Raw genomic sequence first — 21,629 nt, 5'->3', positions numbered from 1 at the left:
TGTACCAATTTAATTTATTAAATATGTCAGTGAAAGGTACTTTACACTCGTACATAATGAAAATATAATTAAAATTTTCAATTAAAGTTCTCAAGTGAAGGGCATCTAGCAGTCGCACTGACCCCATCGATTTCGACCTTGTTTTTATGTATTTGCCTTTTGATTTGTTTGCGGATGCAGGTTGCGTCCTGTGCCAAGGGCGTTCCATCGTGTCGGGGGTTGGGCGCTGGATTTGAAATTTGTGTAAATTGAATTTATTGAAGTCTAATAGTCCCACGTGTGCGCGCATATCTGCTGGCAATGCCAGACTTTCCTGACAGCCCGTCAATATATCGATATATGTGTGTATGTGCATGCAGGTTCCGAGAGGTGAAGACGTTTGATGTCAAAATTGCTGCAAGGCGTTATTCCTCCATCGCCGGCGTTAGAGGGATGGTGGTATTTATAGTCTACTTAAAGGATTCCCCCACAAAGCAATTTCAAGTGGCGGGGCGCTCTTAGCCCGGCCCTAAGTTCGTAAGTTCGGATTTCGATGACGGGATTCTGGGAGCACGTCAAGCGAAGACAAACAATTTAACTGAACGCTGAAAAGGGGTGATTACGTACGGGATGTGCTTGGGGGATGGGTTTTAGGATGGGATGGCATTGGTGTGCCGTAGTATGTGTCCTCTTTTCAGCGACGGGTGTTTGTCGACTGGCGCCGCCGCAACCACAAATGCAAAAACACCGACAAAAGCGGCTGCTGCCACCGCTACAACAACCAGCGACGACCGACGACCGACGACGACTTCATTTCAAATAATTTACATTTTGCGGAATTTACGCTGAAATTTTAATTGGAATTTACTTTGCGACTTTTTCGTGGGCGAGCTGCGAGCTGCGTAGCGCTAATTTATGCCTGGGAAAACTTTTGCCTCGTCTTCCGCTTGTTGACAAGCCAAATTTGTCATGCATTTAATGGCTTAGACAGCCCGCGCTGTCACGCCAATATTGAGCCGCTTGTAGTACAAGCACAATCAGACAGCACGGCGTATGCGTAACATTTTCATCAAGCCAGAGCAACAGTTGCGGGGGAAGTCTAAGCTACAGCTTTTGCCAAATTTCCTGTCTGTATTTTACAACCCTATCCTTAACTGCCACAAATTTTGGTACTTTGTGATGCAATTCAATTTGGAAATAAATTTGTTTTTTTATGGTTTTTCTTTTTGTAATTTGCATAAATCAAGAGAGCTAATAACCTATACTAACAATGAAAATAGGTATTTGAGTTTTTTTGACCAAAATGTATTTTTTATGGTTTCCTAATCGTAATTTGGACCCATCAGTTTATTACCGAATATTTTAAGTAGCTAATAACCTAAACTATACGAGTCCTTTTCATATTCCGGACAATTTAGTTTTTAATCAATTTGTTCCTTTTTCGTATTTCTTGGAAAATACAAATGAAAAATGTTTATTGCCAATTTAAAGTGTTTTTTCAAAAATGTGAATATACTTTCATCCATTTAAACAAATTTATTTAAACCATTTTTGTAGTTAAGAGTTCCAGAGTTAAAAAGTTCTCTGTAATTTGGGAAATTAGCTAAATGTTAGGTAGCTCTTCTACAAAAGTCACATTTTCCCATTGATTAAGTAGCATCTCTCGTCTGCTGCAGCAACAGCTCTGTAAAGCTGTAACCCATTAACACACATTTACAGGCCGTTTGGCCGAGCAGTTAACAGCCGACTAACAGTAACAGCCGAGCGGATTTCGCCTCTGAGCGCTTGAGTGGGTGAGCGGGCGAATGGGCGACTGAATTCGAATTGAGCGACTGAGCGGCGGCCCACTTTGAGTGCAACATGCGCGCTGCCGACGCCTCAGCCTCGGTCGGCTCTCTGCGGCAGCGGACGGAAGCGGCGGCTGAGGAGCTCCGTGTGTATTCGCAGTCGCAGTGGCAGTGGCAGTCGCAGTATTGGGGCACATTCCGAGCTGGGAACGCAGCCTGTAAGTGTGTCAGTGTGTCCGTACGTATCCGTGAGCTTCCGAGTTTCCGAGTTCCCGAGTTTTCGACTTTCCGAGCTTCGTGCGCCGCTCAGGGAAATTCGGCAGTTCATTCGTCTGTCAGCCAGCCGCAGTCGCAGTTCGCAGCCGCAGTCCGCTGTTCGCAGTCCGCTCGCCATTTTGGCCCGTTCAAAATATTCGTAAGGCCGCTGGCATTCGCAGTCGCAGTCGCATGCTGAGAGGAAATAGGCGCGCTACAGATTTCGATTACGATTTTCTTTCTGTTTCTGGTTCGGATTCTTAGAGAAGAGGTCCCAGAACAAAAAAAAAAGAGAGAGGGGGTAGATGGTAACAACAGCAGTCAGCAGCAGCAGCAGCAGCAGCAGCGGCGAATTAATGATTATAGCTGGAGATTACAAGCGCATTGATTGCGGCCAACGGTACGGATGAATTTCGGATAATGTCGCGCGCGCGTGCCATTGCGTATACGCAGCGTTGGCCGTCGCTTTTCTGTGACATTGTGCGAGCGCACTTCCGCTGGGCCGCCAAATGCATTTTGCAGTTAATTTAAGAAAAATATATACATCTCTTGTGCGAAAATCAAATTAAAACAAAAAGTGAGCAGCCTTCGCGGAAAATATATAATCGGGAAAATATTATTGCATCTGCTCTTGTCTCTTTGCCCTTGTGCTTTTCCGCTTTGCTTGTCGCCGTTTCAGTTTTTCGGTTTCATTTCTGTGATTATTTTGTGCAATTAATAAAATGTTGTCGCGCAAATATATAATATGTATATATGTACATATAAAACAAACAAAATGCCACCCGCCGCACGTTCGTTTAGTTTTACATGCCAAATGGCCAAAGGAGAAAACACGCTTAGCGAAACACAGTGAAATATGCACAAACCCTAATCGCAATCACCAGAGTTATTTGTTATGTGCCCAGTGCAAATGCAAAATGCAACAATCGAGAGTCCAACGATGGCGGAGAAATATATAACCAGAAGCAATCGCCACCGCGACGATGGCGATAACATAAATAAGAACTGCCAAAGCGAATCACCGACGGCAGAGCCACTCATCGGGCCCGAGAACGTTGTCTATAAGCCAAGTCCCACAGCCGAACACACACTTGTGATGCCAAGTGCCCCGGGCACTGCAATCAAAGTGGCTGAAAGGGGGCGTAAGGGGTAGAGGAATACACATAAAAAAATATCATAAACGATGATCGATGGTCTATTAGCATCTTGAAGGAAAACTCGATTTAAGTGGGTGCCAATGCTTAGAATTAATAACCAATTTGTATGGTTTAAGATATAGGAGTACCTAAAAGTTAATGCCTATTTATCAATTCCAATTTATACTTTTGAACCAAAAACATCTGGGAAATTCCGGTTTGAACTTTTAAGATGTCTTTACAATTTTGATCAAAAAATTTATAAATCGCTTTTGGGAAAATTGATCGGAGCTTAAAACCGAAACACAATTAAAATGTATTTTATTGTATAATTTTTATAATGATATTAAAACTACCCAGTCGTTTTATATAGAAAAGTATGATTACACATTTCATTGGTTCAATTCCCTCTTTTGCATCACATAAATTCCCTTGTGAGTGGGCAAGTGTGTCACTCACATTACTCGCTCACAAGGGAGTTCTATTCCTAAACAATCGCAAGAAATTCCCCGATCGTTCATAAAAGTTTATATGTTCCCTGAACCGCAATTCCATGGGAATAATTGTTTTTCAATCCGAATTTATATTTTTTATGGCACATATAATACTTTAGATAGTGAATAGTCCGTATAAATGTATATTTTTTTAGTGTACTCCAAACGGAAGTGTTGATATTGCCGCTGCTCAGTCGCAGTCGCAGCTCAGTCGCAATTCAGTCGGTATAGAAATTGTCATCTCATAACGACTTAAGCTGCTCGGCACGCAACATGACCGGGCTGAGCAGCATAGTCAGCATTTCTGCACCTCCCAGAATCCAGCTCACCCGTCTTTCCACCCACTTTTCCAACCCACTGCCAATGCCCCCAGGGGTCACACACACACACACACACACACACACTGAAAGCCACAACAAACGCATCCACAGAGTCTTGAATCTTGGAGGGCGAAGATGATGATGATGACAATGGGCGGATGATGGCAAAGTCATTTCTTTAAAGGCAGTGCCTCTCTCCCGGTCGTTCTGTGTGCACTGAGTGATTTTGTTTGCCAGTGCCTTCTATTTATTTTCTATTTATTCGATTTGCATTTCCACTCTTCGGAGCCAAAACTCTCCAGATTTCAAATGCAAATTCGGTTCCCCCTAAGCCATTCCGAATATCTTCTGTGTGTTTTGTTTGGCTGTTGACTTGGCTTTCAGGCTCTTGGCAGCTCTTCGGCAATGGGAATCTGCGATTGCCATCCATTTACTAAATGGTGAGTATCAGACTAAATAATATTTGATATTAATTAACAATCTAGTATTTGTCTTATTTTGAGTGTCTACTGTCTGGCGACATTTACCCCATAGCATTGCTGTATGCCAGACAAAACGGTCCCAGTGTTTGCACAATAATCTCGCAATCAGCTTATACGTAAACCAATCTACAGCTTCCATAAATTAAATACAGTACGCTTCAGTGATAAAAGACAGTTTAGCTGGCGAGGCTTTATGTCCAGAGCTCAGCGAGCGTTAAGATTTTGAGCTGATTGAGCAAGGCAATTTTACGAGTCGGGTTAGCTTATAAGAGGGTTATTATCTTTCAATTGGATTAATTGTGGAGTGGAGTCATTAGCAGTATTCAAGGTGATAACAAATCTTAAATTATACTTTACATGTAGCAATCATCTTTATCTCCCCTTAAATATACGATATATAAACTATTGAATTTCTCTAACTCTAAGAACTAAATTCCATTTTAAGAACTACTCAGGAGATTTTATAAAACATTATATTCCAAGTGTAACTTGATAATAGAATTGATTTGTCCGATTCAACAGTATTTTATAATCAGTAGTTTGCTTATCAGAACAATTTTTTCTCAGAGGGTCAAATAGATTACGATTTATTGATTACTATAAATATAGTAATGCGAATTGCAACAATCATTATAACGCTTAAACAAAACTGTTATCACTGGGAATTAGGACCCAAAATGCGTTTTCAACTTTAATGGCCGAAAACGGAAGTGCAAAATGGCGAGCCAAAGTGCGTCAAATGCAGGCCTTAATGCGATTGTATTTTTGCTGGCGGCCCCCGTTGAAAATGCAATTTAAATGAGATTACACTTTGGCGAGCGGCCACGCCTAGTTTTGCGGTGGAGGGCGGGCTTTGGCTCGGAGGTGGGCTGGCTCATTAATTATGATACTTTGAGCTTCGAGTGGCGAAGCTGGCTTGCGGCATGTATCGGAAATACACGTTAAATCGGCAAATAACCGCAGGCCGATCGAACGCCCGTACATATATAACACCCAACCATCCCCCAGTGCGCATATACTTAATGACACAGGCGATGACAAAGCGAGACGACAGGTGTTTAAAACTTTTCCCCAAAACGCAACTCCTCGGGGGAAATGCGGAGATGTTATGCTATGTGTCTTTGCCCGCCAGCGAATCTGGGGCGTTGTCGGCATTTTCTTGCTCAATCAACTTCAATCAAGCAGGAATTTTCAATGTAATTTGTGGTTTCAAAAGCGCTGCCACGCCGAAGATGTTCTCGTGGCTGTGTCAAAGGCAGCCATTGAGTGTGTAGAAAGGCAGAAAATTATCGACAAGGCCCACAGCATTCGCATACACACACCTACAAAGGGCAGGGGGATGAATAGTCGAGCGCCTCGAATAAGCGATACCTAGTACTCACTGGGAAAAATATATATATTTTAAATATGATACACATCTAATGCTTGAGAAGAAGTAAGCTTAGGTACCAAAAATACCATTTTATATATCACTTAATTTATGCTAACTAAATCTTACTGCTTATTTTAGGATAGTTAAGTATTTATTAGACTCAATAATTAAATCTCCCGATTACTTGCTCTATATAAATTAAGCAATTTTTGAGTGTATTTTTTTGGGAATATTTTAAAGCCCATATACCCTTGGCTTTTTACAAGTACGGGGTACGAAAAACTGCCGCACCAATACGCACACAAAGAGCAATGAAAGTTGGCGCCGTGGAACAAATGAAGCAGTGTGAAAATCTTGTGTTGGGACCGCTCTCCTTCCGCTTGATTTGATGGCCTCTGGGCGGCTTCTCGTTTTCCCAACTTCGAGCTACAAGGGAATAGAAAGGCAGCAGAAAGGCAGAAACAAAGGCCGCTGAGGAAGGAAGGAAATGTCCGCCGTCTGTCCGCTTGATTAGAAAAGCTGCAAGCGATAAGAAGGCGCTGAAAGAAGAGCGAAAAATACAAAATAAAATAGAATTCTAATTGAATTTTATATACACAGATTCTTGCTATCCCTCGGCCATTTTCCCTTTTTAATTCGCACTTGGACTGCGACTGAACTGGACTGAAATGGCCTGCGCTGCACTGCCCGCAGCCAAGTGTCCGTTTGATGTCCTTCCCTTGTCGCCGGGTCCTGATTTATTGGCCTGCAGAGGCGAAGGAGCTGCGCTTTTGGGGCTCCGACTTGTCCAGCGTTTTTAATTGCCTGTCAGCCGTCGTCCGCCGGCCTGTTCAGCATATCGGAAAGCAGAGTTAAAGAATTAAAACTCCGTCCAAACGGCCCCTTAAGCAGACACTTTGGCACAGTGTGTGGAAAGCATGGCCAGCATTTGGTTAGAAAATGTCCAAACTTGGCAGAGACAGCTATGCACAGCAGAAAGCAGTCAGCCATATAAGTATGTGGAATGGAAATGAAAATAGTAGTCTTGCATAGAATCCGGAATACCCTCCAGTTCTCATTGAAGAAAAGAAAATCTATTTAATTTTAAAGCTTTGAACGCATTTTCCCTAACCATTCTAACGAGCACAAATGGTATTATTTATTGAGCAGATTTAAAATTGTTTCTCTTTCTTAGACCAGAGTCGTCCTCTTGTATCATCTACGGAAAATTGAATATCCTTTGCAGGGGTGTAAAAATAAATAAATGTATTTATACCTGCGGTGAGACCTAAACATTTTGAAGTGCTCGACACGAAGGCAACCGCAACAACCGTATCCGAAACATCCCCCTCAAAAACCGAGAGGCTGGAAAGTGGGAAAAACTTGACACACTTTTCTTGCTGGCTCACCCACACAAAAAACGAAAAAAAAAAAAATACAAAAACGAGACAAAACAAATCAAATATTTAAAGCTCATTGAAGCGCAAACTTTGACACATGTTAATCGCAACGGGAACTTTGATCGAGACGAAGATAAATGGCAAGGGCCCAAGTCGCAGCGACTAACTAACATTATCTGATGACCACATTCAGATCCAGTTACCCGCCCACCCGCCGCTGCGGTTTTGGCCCAGTCCCCAGTCAAGATAACCCTTTGTTCTGTTCTTGGCCTCGGCTTTGTGGTTGCCCCAGCGCGACGCAATTAATGGCCCACTGTGGCTACGGAGAGATCTGTCCGGATAGGATGGTTTCTGGGTGGTTGGGTGGTTCTGCCAATATTTCACTCATGCTGTGTGCGCCTGCACTTGAGGACTGAATTGTCTGCTTAATTTGGGCCAGAACCTGAATCCTTTTTATGGATGGAGGGTAAGGTTTTGGGCGCCAGCACTCGGCGGGAGATAAACGAAACGAAAGGAAGCAAATGGAAAAATAGTCGAAAAAGTATGCAAATCAGGTGGGGGGACGAAAGAATAACACGACAGGCTCAACACCTGAGCATTGAGCAGTAAATGCGCTTTGCTCCGCCATTCCTTTTGCCTTCCGTCGGCCTGTCAATAAAAATACACAAAAAATACATTCAGACGAGAGCGGCTGCTGTTGCCCTAAAAGCCAAGTTGAATATGCTCTGGCCGGGCACAAAAAAGGATTTGGATTTGGCAATGAAAAGCAAACAAAAAGCGAACAAGTTGGGAAGTGAACTTTTTCCGAAACCAGCTTACCAACGGGGTGGCAGGGATTTGTGAAAACAGTGCGTATGCGTGATAGATTTTCAGCTCCCAGTCCCACGGTTCACAAAAAAATCGAGATGAAAAAGAAGAATATTTGCGGAGAAAAGTAAAGGATAAGGGATAACCGGCTTAGCAATCCTCCACAAGCGGAGTCAATTAGAGCAGTCCGACTGTGTCAAAGGTCCGGCTTAAAAAGTTAATTTCATAATTTATACAGTCTGCAGATTTCAATTTAAAACTCCGCAATGGAGTTGGCCGGGCCAAGTGTTATGCTAATGAAAGTGAAAGCAAACAAATCGCGCTGGAATGGCGCAGGGAAGTGAATTAAAAATTAAAGCCAAAGCTGCAGCAGGAGTCGCAAATGCAAATGAATGAAAATGAAAATAAAAATCAAAATAAAGAAAGAAGAAGTGATGGGAAAACAAGCAAGCGCTGTCTGCAACTCAAGAAATCGCTCAAGTTTTAATTAGTTTGCCATGCAACCGCATTACTAGGGTAGGAAAAGGGGAGTGGTTCTGATATAATTTAAGTTTTTGCTGTTTGCATGGTTACATATTTCGCCTTAGACCGCGCGGCCAAAGTTCAAAAGGCCAAATGGGAAGCTCCAATAATTTTTCCAGCATTGAGCAGCCAGGCGAACAAACTAATCAACGGGCGGGGAGGTTTTATTTCAAAACGCATTGGAAGATGGGGCACATTTGAATTGCACTAAATTCTTAATTGACTTTGCACAGCAGCCGAGTCAGCAGCATCGACATCTGCAACAGCAATAACGAAATCAAATTAATTGAAAATTACGCATTCGCCATGTTTGCACTGTAATAATTTCCATTTGCAGTCGGCCGAGTGCCATATAAGCACTCATCATCGAGTGCCTGCCACTATAGAGCCGTGCATATATTCACACTTGATTGGCCGGCTTTGAATGCACTATAAATCGAAAGTATTTGCTCAAATACATTTGTGTTCTAGTGATGGGGGGCTCCACTTTAGCCTATTTTCAACAGGCGTTGCCGAATAATATATGCTTAATTAATTCATGACCTAATTTTTGTTTCAGCTCTAAATTTGAAATATTGTACACCTTTTAAATGGATCTCTTCAAACCATTAAGCGCGTAATAAATACATTTTTAAATTACAAACTTTTATTAAAAATACCTTAAGTAAATTAAACTTCTTTACAAAAATTGTGAAATTATTTGATTTGACTTAAATATTGATATTACATATTCACTTGACAACTTTAAATCTTAGTTTAACAAATAGTCAACTGTCTTTTATTACAGCTCACTTACTCAGTCAATCAACGTTTGGTTTTGTCACACCCGCATTTGTAATCCCATTCACTTAACGTTTAACATTCATTTTATCCAGTTTCTCGGAACTTTTCTGGCTTCACAGCCAACAGCCATCACCGCTCATCAATCGTTCATTCATACCCTTACGCGTATGGCTAATCGTCTTTATTTGTTTCCATTAAGCTGCAATAGAAGCCGAATGCCTGTACACAAATCAATTTTTGTGTTTATTAACTCTGTTCATGCCAAATGTATCGGACATTAGACAAGAGGGCAAAAATAGCCAACGAACGTAGGTCCATATACGCTCTAAACGAAATCCGACGGCAAACAATATTTTAATATGCCACACCAGCGGCGGACACAGATGAGCTTTATGGCCAATTATCTATTCTATGGGTCCCCATTAATGGTTGAATCGAATTTTCAATTGGAACGCAGTGGCGGTGAGGTGGTGGTGATGGGGGGAGGGCAGTCCACTGTTTGGGGCTGCTTTGTTTGTTTACTGGGTGTGAAGTGTTTTGATTTGCTTGCCAGATTATAATAAAATTGGGCTCTCCACTTTGTAATGCCAAGATTATTCGACGGCACGACGACAGCTTAGTGGTGTTTATAGTGTTCATGGTGTTTATGGCGTGTGCCACCGCTCCCCTGGAACGTGAGTGTGTTTCTGTGTGTGTTTGAGTTTAGTTATCGTTTGTAATTGCGATTGCACTTGTTGGGGCTCTTTATGGTTTGATGACCAGCGTTTTACGACTACAACATATTACATTTAATTGGCAGATGCCCCGTAGCCAGGCGATTTATGGAGCTACATAAGTGAAAACGAAATTCCCCCGGGGATCCGGATGGACGACAAATATTGTGCGTCTTCTTGTGTGACGACGCTCCATAGTAAACATAAAATTAATTATTAATCTGTGTATGCGTATTTTTGCCAGTTTATTTGCCAGGTGCGTACCGCAAAACTGTTTTCAACCGAGCCGGCTTCATAAATATTAATGCAGCGCATTTACCTTATCCGCACGTATCGGATTCGATATACTCTGGGAACAAAGATATGCTAATTGAGGGAATTCTATTGTGGCCAGCCTTTATGGGCCCGATATCCGATAAGCGCTGGTTCTGATCTCATTTGATGATATCACAGTGGCCAGCACGGAAATATTCCCATTTTATAGGGAACTCACTGCGTTGGCAGGCATTTTCGATATTAAAACAGGTCGTATGCGTTTTATTGAGTTGGTCCAGGCTCTTTGTAGAATTTGCCCCCGGGCAATGGCAATTAAGACTTGATAGAATTTTCATTTTCATCAATTAATTTCATTTCATATACTGGCTCACATGAGTCAGTTGCACATTTTCATAAAAAACCAAACCATTTTTTATCCGATTCGCGGAGGCTGTCAAAAAGTTGGCTATTAAAATTAAACTCGTTCACTTTTTATTAGCAATAAAATAGCGAAAAGAAAAAAGAGTGCTTGACGGAAATTGCAAGTGTGCGAGTGGATGAGTTATAGCCTTTTATTGAATTGAATTAGCTCGAAGCTTCAAGCGCCCGAGGCATCCATCACAGTTGATTTGCTTTTATGATCCGCGAAGCACTAATCCGGCCACTTCAATGGGTCAGTAATACTCCAGTAGCTCATTCACAAATTCCGCATCATCGCTGACCGCGGGGTCAACTTTTCAGCCAGTTCTCTATTAATAAGTGCATTTGTAATGGTTAAGACTGCGGCTACGTGAGCGACGCCAAATGCGAGCGCCCCATGAGCACGTACTCTAAATTGAAATTCATATCATAGCTGCCTCTGTTTGTCTCAGTCATCGTGGCTCTATAGGGTCTCCAGTATATTTGTACGTATATGTCTAAATTTCTAAATGTCTGGGTGTACTTATATTGCCGCAATGCACGAGTGTGTACTTAGAATATTTCTTTTGTGCTCGCTTCATAAACAATTATGCATTAAGTCGGTGGCGTTCCGGCATGTAAAGTGTGAATGAGTACCGATGGTTCAGGCAAATATGAGAAACTTACAACACACCGAGAAAAAATGAGATTAAGCATAGGGCGCATATGTTTTTGGTTAGTCTCTACCACTTATCTCTTACTAATCTTTATGGTGTGATTTTAAGAAAGAACCTCTAATGAAAAAGAAAAAAGATAATGAATACTTTAACTAGTATAAATATTATAATTATTTATTTAATTGTATTATATTTTATTTATTGTTCTTTGTTATTTTGATATTATATCATCAATACTTTTGTTTGGTTAAAGGCAAAACCGGAAGCTAAATCGTTTAAAACGCCTGCTTGAATACACTTTTAGGGCCATTGGAAGCACAATTTTCAAAAATAATATTTACAGCTACTAGTAAAGCAATGTTCGAGGGAATTACATCGTTCCACCTGAATAACGACCTATTTTAAGAATACTCTTTGGGCCTTTAGTGCCCGAATATATCTCACGGCTTTATTGCCCCATTTAACGCGTTTTCTTGCTGTGCATTATTTCGTAATACACTCCAACCTCCAGGTGGTTTTCCAGCTGCTCTCCGTTCCACTCTTGGCACTCGATTGAGTGAGTCAACAAGGCCATGCCCTGCCATCCATCGGCGGATTTTCAATGATTTATTTTCATTCAATTTGAGAACACCAGAAACAATCTCTGGCCGCTGGCGTCGTTCGCTTTTAAAAATACTTACACATGCTTATATATACACATTTCGGTATTTTTATTTCGTTTAATTGTTGCTGGCCGCGCTGCTCTTGTTAAATGCTTTTATTTCGAGCCGTTCAAGTTCACGGCCCCCGAGAGATGTGATGTAGGTATTATAGGTATATGTACATTGTACATATAAAAAGCAGCTTCCTCGGTCCGCCCGACTGCAGTGCTCTTTTGCCATTGTTATTGCCCATTTGGCTGCGCTGTTGTTGTTTTTCAATTAACAAAATTGTATTTTTGTTTGGGTCCCACGTCGCCGCACCAGCTGACGAAAACTAATTCCGCTCTAGCCGAATCATTACGCTTTTGTTGTTCTGTTTTTGGCCTAATGAAATGGCCCGCTGTTAACTGGCAATTGACGCCCAAATCGATGCTCAATCGATGTCCGGACTCATCCCATTTATACCAATGATGAAAAGTGCCCCCTTAGGCGAAATGGCAGCACTTTCCTCCGAACCTCCGAACCTCCGACATTGATGGTGGCCCAGAAATGACTGGTGGATCTGATGTGCATTTGACTGGCGATTGTTCACCATTCACCGTTCCGACCTGTCCGCTCATGTAAATTTAATGCGAGTCCCCGGCTGAGTGGGTCAGATGCAATGAGCTCCGGCTCAATTCAACGCCCACGTGCCAATTCAAAAGTGCTGCTGCTCACCGGCCAAAGAGAGTGGGAGCAATTGGGTGAAAGTGGGTGGTTCTGGGGTCTGGGGTCTGGGGAATGGACTGCAATCAGGGTCTTGTCTGGTCCCCATCAGTCGAGCAATCAATTAAGCCGCTGCAAACAAGTCAACCCCGGCAACAAACATTCACGGCTGCCCCGAATCCCCAGTCCCCCTATTGTAGGAATACTCCCCCATCGTCGTCATCACACACCCTCTGTTCTGTCCAGATCTCGTCATGCCGGCATGCGAACCTTTTGGCGGGCAGCGGTTTTTATGTCTCCGGTTCTAATTAGACTTAGTCGCAGGTACTCTGGCATTGAGCGTTGATTTATCTGAAATGCGCTCAGTTTTTGCTTGGATTCCCACAGAAAATCGACGGCAGAGATTGGGTTGTAAATCATGTTGTTTGCTTCTTGCACTTTTTCCGAGTTTTCTAAATATTGACTTTACTGGCGGTGGCTAATGGGAATTCATTTCAATAAAAATCTCTAAATCTTTATTACAATTTACTTTTTCGCTTTTAAAACTAAGAATAAATACTTTATAGCAATCTAAAAAATTATTCCAACAAGATGAAGCGTTCCCATTATAACAACAAAAGGCAATGTTTTATTGAGTATCAAGATTTCCTAATTTAAGACCTGTCGCCGTTGATTTATGACAATAGCGCGCTGAAACGTTCGGCTCCCCATTTTGCGATATAAAATCTTGTTTATTTATCCACTCATTTTCCCCGTTCTCGATATGGGTAATTTTCTCGCTGTGCAGAGTGCCCCATTATATCAAACAATCCACACCATTGGCTATTGGCTGGCAATGACTAATAGTTCTACCAATTGTTTCTAGGGCAGCCAGCGTGGCTGAGAAATCATCTGTGCGCTGCAATGCAATTAGCATACAAATCACGTAGCGCTCTCGGAGATGCAATGAAATTCGTATTAATAATTTTAATGCTAGAGCTGTTGGTTATTGCAGCTTCCAGCCATTAACCAGAAGCTGATGCTGCGAAACAGAGGCATTGCAGCTCAAGCTTTTCCAAATGACTCAACTGGTTTCATAAGCGAGTGGTTACACAAATTGAATGTGGCTAATTACCGCAAAATGTAAGCCCTCTGTGAGTCAAAACAAAAATACATCATTAATGTAAACAAAGGGAGGTGTTAATACCATTTTAACATAACTGATAAGAAGGCAAGTGGGAAAAATAGAAATGTTATTCAAAGATTTAAAATAGAGATTCTATTATTTTTAGAACTTTAAATATTTTTAAATGAAAAATCTTGGAATGTAGAGAAGCTTCTGCGACAAGGTAAAGTCCTTAATTGTTAGCAGGATTTGTAAGGGGATGGGGCTATAAAGATTCCTTCCCGGAAAATCCCCTTACTTTACGGGTGTTTAGCGAAAGGTTTACACAAATTCCCGGGGTCTAACGAGCTGCGGCTCTTTTCTTATCAACCCTCGACACGAGAAACTCATTAAGATGCGACCCGTTTTAAAGCTCGGGAACTCGGGAGATGAATGCGAACGTAAATTTTCAAATTTGTCTAGAAGTAACAACTAATAAATGTTTGGCCCAGCCGGCTGACGACTTGTGGGTGTTGCGGTACTCATTCCCTCCCCTTTTCCTGCCCCCCAAACGACCTTCACAGACGCCCCACAAAACCCACAAGCAGCTGTCTGTGTGTGTGTCTCGGTAATCAAATTAAAGTTTCGTGTGACCGCATCCGACCCTCGTTGATGCTGCAATTAGTTTGATGGGCAAAGATTGCAGGAGCCATTGGCAAGTGGAAAATTGAAATTGAATTATGCCATGCTCGTGCTGATGTGAAGCTGATGTGCAAAATGAGTTAAACGAATGGCAGCATTAATTAGTTGCATTCCCGTAGTGCCGTAATGGAAAGTTAAATGAATTCCGTAGGGCTTAAAATAAGTGCCATTAGCACACACCTCGCATCGATGACAATTCTGGCGTTTCGATTTTGCCTCGGGCAACGAAACAGCCAAAGCACTAAATCTGCTAATTGGTGCAAACAAGTCAGACCGCAGAGGTAAACAAAAATAATGCAAAAATTGCAACGCCTCTGGGGCGGAATGCAAACAATTCCGGAGGAGAGTCGTTTATGTTGGCCAGGCCTGGCTGAATGTCAACAATGTCTGTGCCAGCAAAGACCAAAGCAAATAGGACCCGGGGTCAAAGGAGCTCCGTGGTTTATGTTTGGTTGGTGACAAGGTGCCTCTGCATCCTCTACACATCCCTGCACAAACAGACAAATCAAAAGATGCCGCCCACACACCTGGCATTGGCATCGACATCCTCTAATCAGTGCAACACATGCTACATGTGTAAGCCGAAAAGCCGAAAGATCAATAAATAACCCATCCGCCGAAATGGACCGACGGTTTTATTTAAAGATAGCTAAAATTAAAACCGCACATAATTTATTGCAATGCCAACCCGTTGATTTCCCTGCCTGCGGGTGGGAACGCCAACTAATTTTTGCAATTACAAATTGAAAATATTATGTATGTCAACAGATAACCAGCATGTGCAGGGTGCATTAAACGAAAATGAATAATTTAAACTTAAGCTACAACTGTTTTGAAATGTGTCAGCTGGGGAAAAAGTTCAGCAAATCAGTAAACTCTAAAAAATTCACATTTTCCATATGGTCTTTGTGATTAAATATTTACTTTCCATATAGAACACATTCAATAATTAAAGAATATATATATTAAAGGCATTTATTTAAGCAATAATATTTCTAATTTATAAAATGTATAAAAATGTATCAGTTTTAGCGGAGAAGCAACATTTCCGCATGGATAATTCATCCATTTCCACCAAGGCGACAGCTAATGTATTCGATCATTTTACATTTGTCCCGTGCTATTCGGTTGCCATTTAATTAGTGCCAGCATTTTTTGGACGGCTGCAACTTGGCAGACGATTTTCACATTTTCCCTGATCGCATCAACAATTTTTTGACATTTTTGTCGGTTGGCTGCCCGTCGGGCGCAACTGCGTGCGAAAATTGTGTCGCGCTGTCAGCATTCATCAGCTTGATATATTGTTTGTTGCTGTTTTGCCATCTCCTCCGCCTTTTTCTTAGCTACACAGAGAAAACAATATTTTGCAATTGATCATAATGGATTTTGTTCAAAATATATTGCTTAATACTAATAAGAAAGTTTCATTTATTGTTCTAAAGCACCTAAAACCAGAAATGGGTTTGTAGGCAAAAACTATTATTAAACTATCATAATCAAATATTTTGTTACCTGTTTTTTGTATCCACATACATATTTATTTGCAAGTGCAATTTATATTCAAATTTCTGTGTCGAATAATCTTGGGAATACCCACAAAACGATTATTCCCAAACTTTGCCGTGTACATTTTGTACATTTTGCACTGCCTCCAACGGGTAGCTGTTTATTTGCAATAATTCTCAGCATTCTAGCAGTTCTAGCAACTATATAAGTCGACTATATAAGTTGGCAGCGTTATAATCACCTGCCGCTGCCGCACTTAACGCCATAAAGCAAAGCCGAGACGAGTGTCGAGTTGAGTTGCGATGAGATGAGATGAGTTGAGCTGCGTTGCGGTGGGATGGGATGGGGTATACTGGGTGGTTTCCTGCCGAATCCAAAGAGGAAAAGTCAGGAGGAGACTGGTCTTTTATGTGCATTATCTGCGGATGGCTCGTCGCTTGTTTATTTTTATCCCCCGACACCATCGCACCGCGAAAGTGAGTGCGAGTTAGAGGGTCCTTGCTGGGCCGTTAACTTACTAAATTTCGCGTGGGAAGAATGAACTGCCTGCCATTTGCCATTTGGCATTGCCACAGCTACATCTGCAGAACCACCCCGTTTAAAGGGCTTTTTATTTCAACTTGAACTGAAAGCCGCGAACACTCTCATCTGGAAACACAAACCTCCGCTCGCGCCTGCCAATCCACAGAGCCCACAGAGAAATAAGTATAAATTTTATATTTGCATGCAAATGACACTCTCGACAAGCGTCTTCCTGATTTGATTGCACTGCCCGCGGCCCGTAAAGTGGGGCTGACCAAAAAGATGCGACAGTGGCGACAAAGGCGCGCAATTAAGCTGAAAGCCTGGCCAAGGACCAAAGTTTGATTCGTCCGTTTTGGCCCGTAAAGTGTGGCCAAGGCTCTGGCCTCAAATTGATTTCGCTTGAAATCTGTTAAAACTAACTTTTTGCCTTAGTTATTCGACTGGCCCAACCGCAGTAATTTAATTTACGGGAATGCCTTTGCCTTTGCTTTGGCCTTAGAGGTCCTTGCCTTTGCCAAGCAGCTTAAGAGGCATTTTCCATTTTCATGGAAAGTAATTTAATGCCGAGTCAGAGAGAATCCTTTAAATTCAACCGGGGCCAGCCGCAAGCATTCGCCAGCAATCTCAGGTGGCAACGGCATTCTAAAGGCCCTCCCTGAATGGCCGACTCGCAATTCAATGTAAGTACAGCGCTTTTCACTGCAAAATGAAAGCACCGTCCGCAGCCATCTCTGTCTGGCTCACGCTGAAGTGGGTTGGTCGTCGCCCCTTGTTGTGCATAAATTGCAGGACTAACTGCAAAACTGTAAAATATGAAACGCACATGAATGTATCTCGTCGCATCTAGCATCGCAGCTCGGTGTGTATCTCGTCGGCCAGGTGTTGCTGAATTCAGGGTGTAGACACCCCCTTTCCCCGTTTGGCAGCACCTTTTTGTGTGCGACACGCCACGCCCGTGCTCTCGACAGCGTTTTATGCGCTGCACTGCGCCCAGCTGGCTCACCTGCCACGCCTGACTCACCTGGCCCCTTTCACTGCACTCATCAAAATTGCATCGCCCGAAATGGGTTCTGCCTGGTATTACGAAAACGTGGAAGGGCCTATTCAAGGCTTTTAATCTGCTCTCTACTCAAAAAAATGTAACTTAGCCTTAATAATGTGCCTATATTCAAAGAGAGTTTATTAATCGATAAAGGAAAATATCCTTAAATTCCAATGGGTTAGAAAAACACGGGAGTAAGAAACATTCTTAAGATGGTATCCTACATTTTTGTATTCCTCTGTAGTTATCAATACTCCATTAGTACCTCTAAAAATTAGAAATATATCTAATAAATTATATTTGTACTTTTTAAAATCTTCTATAAATAATTTTGAAAATTTATAAAGGAAAATATCCTTAAATTCCATGGGGATATAAAATGGAGTATGAAACATTCTTAAGATGTACTCCATTAGTACATCTAAAAGTTATAAATATATCTAATAAATTATATTTGTAGTTTTTCAAATCTTCTATAAATACTTTTGAAAATTTATCTAAGTGTATGCAAGCAGCCCATCAAAAACCAGGCAACTATGCCGAGGGCCCAGATTCATAACTACGCGTATGATACTAGGCACACGATGTAGCGCCTCTATGGCTGTGTAACATTGGGCTGGATCTCGTTAGGGTCTAATTAAAATTAAAATTTGTTGCTTTAATGAAGAACTTTTGTGAGTAGGCCTCGGTGGCTCGTTAAATTAGTCAGGCCGCGACGGCGGTGCTTTTTGTGGTGTCTGCACAGGAAGTGCAACTAATGGTCAGTGGTATGGTGGTTCCGATGGTGGTTCCGTTCGGTGGATCTAGCAGCAGAGTCACGTTGTCGCCGCGTGAGATCAACACCCGGTGTTTGGGGTTTGGGGCTTGGGGAGTTGAACAGTGATTGCCTGGCGCCAGCGATTCGTGTCACGTAGCGATGGATCCAATATTCAAATACATATATATCCATTCAAATTTAGTTGTTTGCCGCAAAGAAGAGATTTGCTTTAAGGGAGGGCGAAACTTTAATGTTTCCCTTTGTGTCACGTTCGGATGCAACAAATACTGGTGCAGATAATCTGGCATGGCATTAAATCACCGTTACCGTTACGTGCATTCCAAGTCGTTTGGCTTTTTACCTTTTTGCATACTTCGCAGGCACCTGGCCTCCTCTCCGCCTCCCCTCCTCCTCTCTCCTGGGTAACCATTTTGTCCTGTCTACGTGTCAAAATGTGGCAATATTTTCTATTTGCCCCACCCCATCACCTGGGCTGGCTGGAAATTAAATTAAGATTCGCCAGTTCGTTGGTAGATTGTCAGCGTTGTCGTGTCATTTCCTTTGGCCAAATATGAGCGCAAGGATAACGGCAAACGGCAAATGGCGAGCGGCAAGGGTTTTCCTCAATAAATTTAGAACAGCACAGAACAGGCCCGAAAACTGGCAGCTTGGGGAAACCGACAGGCGACAAGCGACAGCCATAACGGTGACAGCGATAAATTAAATGGTAATTTGAATTTACCGTTAAGTGACACGAACAGGCAACACACAAGCACACACACACATAAGCCCGATATAGACACAATGTCCCGACAACTGATGGAACAATAAAAAGTAACAAACAAACTGCCAGAGCCAATGAAACATATAAAACCAAAAGCGAAACTGAAACAGAAACGGAAACTGAGACCCAAACCAAATCGAAAGTAAAACTTTATGCACGAAAATTGCTGTTAACGTGACAATAAACGAAGAAAATAGAAGTGACAGAAGATACAGAATACAGATATAGGCAAGATACAAACACATTCGCCATAAAAACAATCAAAAAAGGGCCAGACAGGCGAATTAAAGTTGGGCGACTTTAAATTTCTTTGTTAATGCCAGCCAACTTCCGTTTGCCCCCCAGAGGCCGAAACCGAAAAAGTTTGCATTTCCATGGCGAGACCAACAATTTATTGCCAAAGTTGGGACCATGAGAATGTGGAATGGTTGGGTTCTGTTTCTTGGGGTCCGGGGCCCTTGGAAATGCTAAATGTCTTGTTAGCGTTACACTGACCGCATTCCAATGGCCCAAAAGGCCCTGCATATTTGTCAACGGGCTCTGCCATTGATAAACCGGAAGTGATACCGCACCCCCACACACACACATTAACGAACCGAGGCCTTTAGCGATCGGATCATAAAACCTGCAAAAGTGCCCCCGATTGCCTTGGCAGCCGAAGGAGAAACTTTTCAGCTCATGTAATAAATGCGAAATGCGAAAGGCGAAAGCGAAGGTTCGCCAGCAAGAACAAGAACAACCCGTTCAATGAGCATAAGCTGAAGTTTTGGCCATGTTTTGAGTTGGGCCCCTCTGTGATTTCAGTTGGCTGTTGTACAGATTGTTTTTTGTTCGCTGCCATTTCTCCTATTTTTTTTTGAATTTTTTGCTGTAACTTTCCTTGATCCACTTTTCTGCCTTTTGCCAGGCTCGACAGTCGACGTTCCAACTCAGCAGTCAAATGGGCCGTCGACGGTTTGAGTCGGCCTATATACATACAAATACTATATTTCACCACACACCCACCAAAGTTGATGGGGAATGATGTGAAAATACGGTTTGGCTGCTGCAAAAGTCGAAAAGGGGCGAACAGCGAACACAAACAGTGGGCCGCAAATGGAATTTAACTCTTTGATTTATGTAATTGCGGGCAGATCTGAAATTTATACCCGACACCAAGCAATGGAAAATTGGCAAAAGGTGGCTGATCGAATATTAAATGTAATATTCCATTCAAATACTGCGAAAATTGCTAAGCAGCCAAGCGTTTTTCCGCCCATCGAAATTTGATATTCCATGTCAGTGTGAAAGGTGGAAGAGCGGAACTAGAACAGGCAGGAGGTTGTTGCCAAATGGAATCCCCTTAAAGCTTTAATATTATGCAAACTGAATTTGGTCAGCGTTGCGAAGGGAACTCAGAGCTCAGAGCCCAGAGAACCGAGCCCGTTGCATATTTGATTGTTGGCTTAAACAATGGGAGCTTTTTGGGATTTCGAGGGCCAGCAAATGGAATTAGTCGAGTGGGGATCGCAGCTCCCAGGGCTGCCATCAGTCAGGCGAGCGAATACAAATAGAAGTCCCTCCGCCCACCGGTTGAGATTGAGCCATCTGTAGGTAGGTAGGAGCGTGTCCAACTGTCAGGACCTCTGCAGGACCTCCTTCTCTATCCCCCGGTGTCTGCATTCCTGAGTGAGGCATTCAACTTTCCGTCAAGTGGCGTCGCACCAACTTCAGTTTCAGTTCGAGAAGAGGTCCTGGCAGCTCGAACTGAAATAGGCCCCGTGTAACGCATGATATATGGTAATAGCCCCGTGTGTGTGCGTATCCTTGGTGTGCTATGTGGGAGGGGTTGGAGCACTCATACATATGCACGAGCGAAGAAGAAGCAGAAGAAGAAGAAGGTGCTGCCGACACTTTAAGTGCCACGTTTAGCTCCCACACACAGAGACACGCATGAAAGTGCTGGCATAAATAGGGAACACCACAAAGCATTCTGCAAAAGTACAGTGGAAGTTAAATACTAGGATTCCATTGCAAATATAATAATGGAAAAACAGGAAAGCTAAGTAGCTAACATTTTTAATTTATAATACGAAGGTATTTAGAGAATGATAAAGTATTATTTACATCAGAGAAATAAACGAAACATTAGGTTAGAAGATTTTTCTTTATTTAAATTTAATGTTTACTCGTTCTTAATAGTTTCAAAAATAAATACCATCGTTTACCATTTATTTGTATTGCTTAAGTTGGTTTACTTATATTAAGTGCAAAGGGAATTATATTAGAAAAATGTTGAAATACCATTTGTTTGCCAGTTTTTTGTGATAACTGTTTAATCTTAATTTTAACCAAAGAAATTGTTGGTTTTCCTTGTTTACTCGTTTAAAGTTTTTGTTATTAGCAAATGCTCACAGTCACTGAGTTTATGAATAAAAAATATTCTCTTTATAGGAGTAAATAAAGACACAAAAAATTAGTAAATGTTTTTCTTACCTCAGTTATTATAAATGACTAATATCATCACTAGTTTTTCTTCATGTG

At 42.0% G+C, this 21,629-nt stretch overlaps 1 protein-coding gene across 1 annotated transcript in view; it reads left to right on the top strand.

Annotated features, from left to right (window-relative positions):
* The first annotated feature begins 2,097 nt into the window (after positions 1 to 2,097).
* Octbeta2R (Octopamine beta2 receptor) overlaps positions 2,098 to 21,629 on the top strand; it is a 43,563-nt gene continuing 24,031 nt past the window's right edge. Inside the window, exon 1 of the mRNA XM_017144901.3 lies at positions 2,098 to 2,421. The gene's annotated coding sequence lies outside the window, so the exon portion shown is untranslated. The remainder of the gene's footprint in view (positions 2,422 to 21,629) is intronic.

Source organism: Drosophila takahashii, chromosome 3R, assembly GCF_030179915.1.
Source record: "Drosophila takahashii strain IR98-3 E-12201 chromosome 3R, DtakHiC1v2, whole genome shotgun sequence".
In the NCBI taxonomy this organism is placed as follows: domain Eukaryota; kingdom Metazoa; phylum Arthropoda; class Insecta; order Diptera; family Drosophilidae; genus Drosophila; species Drosophila takahashii.
This window is presented reverse-complemented; position numbering and strand designations above follow the sequence as displayed.